Below are 6,453 nucleotides of genomic sequence, written 5' to 3'. Positions count from 1 at the left end.
TAGAGTACATAAGTTGTACTCCAAATATCCAAAGTCAATATTTTGATTGGTTAATTTCTGAATCTGTGTAAGATAATCTTACTGATAAGTTTTATAACAGTAAGGTAAGGCTAATATTTGGCCCAAATACAAAAGCAAATTTGAAAGTAACCAACTGGCTTTTTGATCTATTATTGACCACAAAAATACTAAGGAAAAGTGTTTAAAAAGTAAAAATAATTTGCATTGCAAAAAATTATGACAAAATTTTCATATTTTGTACTATTTCATGTTTTCATTGTTACAAACTTCAAAGTAAATTTTTTGATTGAAAAGCATGTGCACCCACTGAAGAAGCAACTTCATATTTGGTGAGATTATGTAAATAGTGATAATAAAGCCTATGTAAAATAATTTTGTTGTTTTTTTTTAAGCACATATTGCTTGAGCCAAAAAAAAAAATAATTGAAAACAGCATAAATTCAGTTTTTTTCTTCATATTCATTAAAGTGCATATACAATGACATAACTGTGACATCATAACATTAAAAGTTGTGTGTGATTTGTTGAAATATCTATATTTTACGCATTTTAACATTATATGTACAAATTTTAAAAGTTCTTAAGTATTTAGTTTTGTTGAGCAAAATACAGGTCTACAATGTGACAATTGTTTGGAGTGATTTTGAAACAACCCATTTACCACCATCGCATGGTTCTTAGGAAGAACTGTACTTGATGTCTCAACTCTATAAAGACCAAATCCTGGTGCAGAAGTTCAGAATGAGTTAGGCCTAGATTAATATATTGTTTGTTTCCCCAATCCTGACCCTGCCGAGCCAGGTGTGGGTAGGTAGGTAGGGAAATAATTTTATTTTTCCAAAAAGCTTGAACGTTATCAGACGATCCAGCAAGCATGAAAATCAGAAATGAATAAAATAATATTTGACTTAGTTTTGACAATAAAATTTTATGAGTAGCACCATTTTTGCAGGGTCAGTTGGGATTGGGGAAACAAACAATATTTTATTTTAGGCCTTATTGCAATTTATTTCTGTCACTTATCCTCTATCCAATATCACTGATCTTGTTCTCTACTTAAGTGCAGGTAGTCTTGGGATGATTCCTGACTGGATTGCACCAAAGACTTTAAAATTGGAATTTGCTGCTGACAGAGAAATCAACATTTAATACTTAGAGCAGACGGGTTGTCTGTTGAGTCAGAATACCATGTCTCTCTTAGGAAAGCAAGTTGTAATAGAAGCCTGACTCATTGTGTTTACAATGTAGAATAAATACAGTATATATTCATATCTCATTGAACATTACTGTCCTGAATTTGCTTGTTATATCTACTGAATGCTCACTTCTTTTGTAGACATGATTATGTGCATTTTTTACTATTTGAAAACCCTAAAAATCATTTAGATTAATAAAATTGCATGATATGTGAGAGTATGTATTACTTGTAACTGTTGGACTGAAATGTGCAAAAGATACTTGAATTACAATCATTTGCACATATTTTGTTCTTGTTCACACTCTTCTCACAGAGTTATACTTCTCACACTTAATTTCATGTAAATGTACTTTTTGCAGTGTACTGACACATTTAGAGGTTTGAAGTTTTATAATAAAAAAAGTTAAAGATCTAGTTTGTATCTTTTTTGACAGATAAGATCTTGTGTGGTGGCATAGGCATTCTTATTGTAAAAAAAAAATTTCTTAGTGAAATAAAAAATGTTATAATGTACCGGTATATATATGATCTAATGCTAAAGATCTGAATGTCACTAGATTCTATTTGTGGAAAGTTTAATGCTAAATCCTAAATATTCATACACTATCATAGAAAACACTTCTTTTTCAGTGCATGAGAAAAAACCTTGATCTTCGGTAACTGACAAAATTCTGGTTAATAGTTGAAATTGGGCTTTGATGGATATATTGATATTTAACATTCCAGTGGTAAATATCACCTTCATATCAGGAGGAGAACATGTTGATGCAATATGATTATTAATTCTGCTTTTTACTAAAACTACATGCTGAGCTGGATTTTTTAACATGCTGTACACTTGTAGTGGACAAGGTTATAGTGTTGAGGGAGACATTTCTTCTTAACTGTGGTACATTATTCAAACTCTGGGCCAAGATCTCGCTCTCAATCCGTAATGCATTGGGTGAAGCGAGAATAAGTAAAAACTGATTTTCAAGTCTAGTTTGTTCTGTCAATAGATTTGACCCATACCATTTAGTTTACTGCAATTAGACTACAGAGACAGTTAGATCGGGCTTTTAACTTGCTTTCAGTAACTTTTATCACACTTTGTTTAAGATTTTGTGTCAGTTATGTTTTTTTGTGTGCTGATAGTAGTTATTATAGTACAAATCTAGTGAATCAAGACAATTTCAACCGGTTTTTGGATAGACAACAAAGTCCTAAACCCTCTTATAGTATGGTGATGTTATGATGATAATTATTTTTGTCTAATTTTTGTTGCAGAATGTGAGACATAGGCATTACAATCCAGCAGCACTGGAGTAAACCATTTGTATGATGCTTGAGATTTCAGAGCCTACTATACTTGAATGCTGCATAGCTCGTATGCAAATATTTCTTGTAGCAAATTTTCATCTGTCATATGGCCATTGTCCTTGACCTGATCTTCATGGTTCAGGGACTGCTTGAAAAAAAATTGCTGTTTTTTTTAAGGTGAAATACTCTTTAATATGAGTTACGGGATCACTGCATTTGGTATATAGTTTCCTTGCAAGCTCTGCATGTCCTTCAGGTAATGTTCACATGACCTCAACTTCATTTCATGGAACAGTGATCAAGGTAAAGTTAAATAGTTATCAAAGTTACCAGGATTATAATTTAGTCCGCCAGACGCGCGTTTTATGATTCATTTCAGGTAACATGATCAAGTCCATATTTTAGATACTATAAGCAATAGGTCATTTATATTTGGGGTATGGAATAATTGTAAGTTGTACATGTCTGACTGACAGGTTTCATCTGACCATGACCTCAGTTTCATGGTTGATTGGACATTGTTTAGTGTTTGAGGTATGGTCTTTTCATTAGATACTAGAAGCAATAAAGCTACTATACTTTGGTGTATAAAATGATTGTCAGGTGTACATGTCTGACTGGCAGGTTTCATTTGACCTTCACTTTGTTTTCATGGTTAATTGGACAATGTTAAGTTTTTGTTTTTTGGTCTATTTCTCAGATACTATTGGCAATAGGTCAAGTATATTTTATGTATGGAATGATTGTAAGGTGATCATAAGTGTCGGACAGGTTTCATTAAACCTCATTTTGATCATTCATGGGTAGATTTTTGCTGGCATGTCAGTTTATCAGCCACTATATTTGATGTATGGAGTATTTTTAAGGTGTACATGTTAATGTCTGTCTTGCAGGGTTCATTTTATCTTTATTTTCATGGTTCATCGGTCAATGTTAAGATTCATGGTTTGATCTGTTTATTAGGTATAATAAGCTATAGGACCACTATATTTGGGGTATTTGTGTGCATTTTATTATTGCTATCCTTGATTAATGTACATTTAAGTAATATCAGTTGGGTTTTTATCCCTAATGCACCTCAAAGGCTCAAATTGGGAACACAAAAGTTGTGTGTCAACAAAAAATTTCTGTAGTGATATTGGACATGTTTCTATTTTTAACAAGTGACTGAGCTTAACCATATGTGTTGATTTGGAAAGTAGAGAACCATAGAATAAATGTGTAAGAACTATGCTGTTATTACATTTTCAAGCCGTATTGTGTCAAAAAAAGGAATTTTTACCACTAGGAGCCGCATCATGAAATGATTTTTGTGTTGTGCTGATTTACAGAAAATTAATCTCACTTTGTACCCAGAGAATTGAACCACATGTGTGAACCAGGTGCTCCGCAGGGCGCAGCTTTATACGACCGCAGAGGTCGAACCCTGAACAGTTGGGGCAAGTATGGACAAAACATTCAAGCGTGATACAGCTCTGAATTTGGATTGTGATCAAATTTTTGACATTACATGGGTTTTTTTACACAAAAAAAATGTCAAGATTTTACAAATCAATTAAAGATTTCTTCTTCAAACTTATTTAAATCTAAAATTAAATAATTGACACAGCATAGGTTTCGGACACAGAATAATGTGGTCTAATGAACTTAAAACATTTTTTTTGCCTTTGAGCAATTCACTATGCTGTTGAATATTAATCCTCTAAAAAAAATGTTTGAAGAAATTTTCTTTTTATTTATGAAATCTGAAATGAGAAAAATTTAACACCCCCCCCCCCCCCCCCATTTTTTTTCACATCCCCGTTTCCCTTTTTCCAAAACTGATATCAATTCAAATTTCTAATGGAGTTTGCAACAATAACTACTCTTTTAAATACATCATAAAATATTAAAATGTATAATAAAGTGCTTGTTATCACTGAATGGTAAAGATTGGTTGGTAGTGAAAGTGAATATACATTGTTTATTGTATAAAACAATAAAAAAAACTTCATCAGCAACATTTAATATTGGCAAATTTCCAATGAAGTTATTTACATAAAGTTATTGGCAAATAAAAATAGAAAATGACATCATAGTCATGTCTGGCAAATGTCCAACATACATTATCTAAAAACATTTTAGATAAGATAAGGAAAAAAAGCTTCATCAGCAACATTTTATATTGGCAAATTTCCAATGAAGTTATTTACATAAAGTTATTGGAAAATAAAAATAGAAAATGACATCATAGTCATGTCTGGCAAATTTCCAACATATATTATCAACTACTATTCTATACAAAGAAAGATAACTCCAATTGAAAATTAATTGCTATTGCACAATATTGTGCAATTAGATATTTCTTGCTATTGTGCAATACTGTGCAATTTCTTGCTATTGCACAATACTTGATATGGAATCCTGATTTGGACCAACTTGAAAACTGGGCCCATAATCAAAAATCAAAGTACATGTTTAGATAAAGTATATCAAATAAGTCCAAGAATTTAATTTTTGTTAAAATCAAACTTAGTTTAATTTTGGACCCTTTGGACCTTAATGTAGACCAATTTGAAAACTGGACCAAAAATTAAGAATCTACATACACAGTTAGATTTGGCATATCAAAGAACCCATTTATTCAATTTTTGATGAAATCAAACAAAGTTTAATTTTGGACCCCCATTTGGACCAACTTGAAAACTAGGCCAATAATTAAAAATCTAAGTACATTTTTAAATTCAGCATATCAAAGAACCCCAAAGATTCAATTTTTGTTAAAATCAAACTAAGTTTAATTTTGGACCCTTTGGACCTTAATGTAGACCAATTGGAAAACGGGACCAAAAATAAAGAATATACATACATAGTTAGATTCGGCATATCAAAGAACCCCAATTATTCAATTTTTGATGAAATCACACAAAGTTCAATTTTGGACCCTTTGGGCCCCTTATTCCTAAACTGTTGGGACCAAAACTCCCAAAATCAAACCCAACCTTCCTTTTATGGTCATAAACCTTGTGATTAAATTTCATAGATTTCTATTTACTTATACTAAAGTTATGGTGCAAAAACCAAAAATAATGCTTATTTGGGCCCCTTTTTGGCCCCTAATTCATAAACTGTTGTGACCTCAACTCCAAAAATCAATCCCAACCTTCCTTTTGTGGTCATAAACATTGTGTTTAAATTTCATTGATTTCTATTTACTTATACATAAGTTATTGTGCGAAAACCAAGAATAATGCTTATTTGGGCCCTTTTTTGGCCCCTAATTCCTAAACTGTTGAAACCAAAACTCCCAAAATCAATCCCAACCGTTCTTTTAAGGTCATAAACCTTGTGTCAAAATTTCATAGATTTCTATTAACTTAAAGTTATAGTGCGAAAACCAAGAAAATGCTTATTTGGGCCCTTTTTGGCCCCTAATTCCTAAAATGTTGGGACCAAAACTCCCAAAATCAATACCAACCTTCCTTTTGTGGTCATAAACCTTGTGTTAAAATTTCATAGATTTCCATTCACTTTTACTAAAGTTAGAGTGCGAAAACTAAAAGTATTCGGACGACGACGACGACGACGACGCCAACGTGATAGCAATATACGACGAAAAATTTTTCAAATTTTGCGGTCGTATAAAAATGTCTCAGCTATGAAACTAGTCATCATACATATCAAAGTTTATGATATGGACTGAGCTACAGAAGAAAATGGTACCACTACCGCCTATGGGAAATCAATTACGCATACTGACCCAGTTAATGAAATTTCAGAAAATGCTGCATTCAAATAAAGATCACAATTCAAATTGCAGGTTTTTATTTTTGTGAAACCCATCTCGTCATTAGTTTATGGAATAATAAAAACTTTGCAATAATTTCTGAATTTATAATATGTAAACAATTCATAAACCAAGACGATTTAGGAAAGGTAATATTACAAAATATAAA

The sequence above is a fragment of the Mytilus galloprovincialis genome, chromosome 8 (genome assembly GCF_965363235.1).
Source record: "Mytilus galloprovincialis chromosome 8, xbMytGall1.hap1.1, whole genome shotgun sequence".
Lineage (NCBI taxonomy): Eukaryota > Metazoa > Mollusca > Bivalvia > Mytilida > Mytilidae > Mytilus > Mytilus galloprovincialis.
The sequence above is the reverse complement of the archived record's forward strand: the minus strand, read 5'-3'. Positions refer to the sequence as shown.